Below are 334 nucleotides of genomic sequence, written 5' to 3'. Positions count from 1 at the left end.
CGTCGAGCTTCGTCAAAGGGACTCCATTGTGAGCGGCCACTGCTTTCCAATCTTTTCGGTCATGGAATGCTGACAAGACACTAGTTTTCTCGGCTTCTGTTGGCATCTTTTGATTGTGCGTGGGTAATTTTGTCGCGTGAGTTTGCCGCGTCCGCCAAAAGCAAACCTTTATCAATACATGTTTTGATATGCAATCAATGTGGACACAGGTGTCCACAATGATTGCATATTAAACCACTTTGAATGAAATACAGACAACGAGGGAATTTAAGGGACACCGAAGTTTTCACAAAATTTAACGTAATTTAGGCCAATCAAAATTCGATCAAACGAA

Source organism: Aphanomyces invadans (assembly GCF_000520115.1).
Source record: "Aphanomyces invadans strain NJM9701 unplaced genomic scaffold supercont1.25, whole genome shotgun sequence".
NCBI classification, from domain to species: Eukaryota; Oomycota; class Saprolegniomycetes; order Saprolegniales; family Verrucalvaceae; genus Aphanomyces; species Aphanomyces invadans.
The sequence above is the reverse complement of the archived record's forward strand: the minus strand, read 5'-3'. Positions refer to the sequence as shown.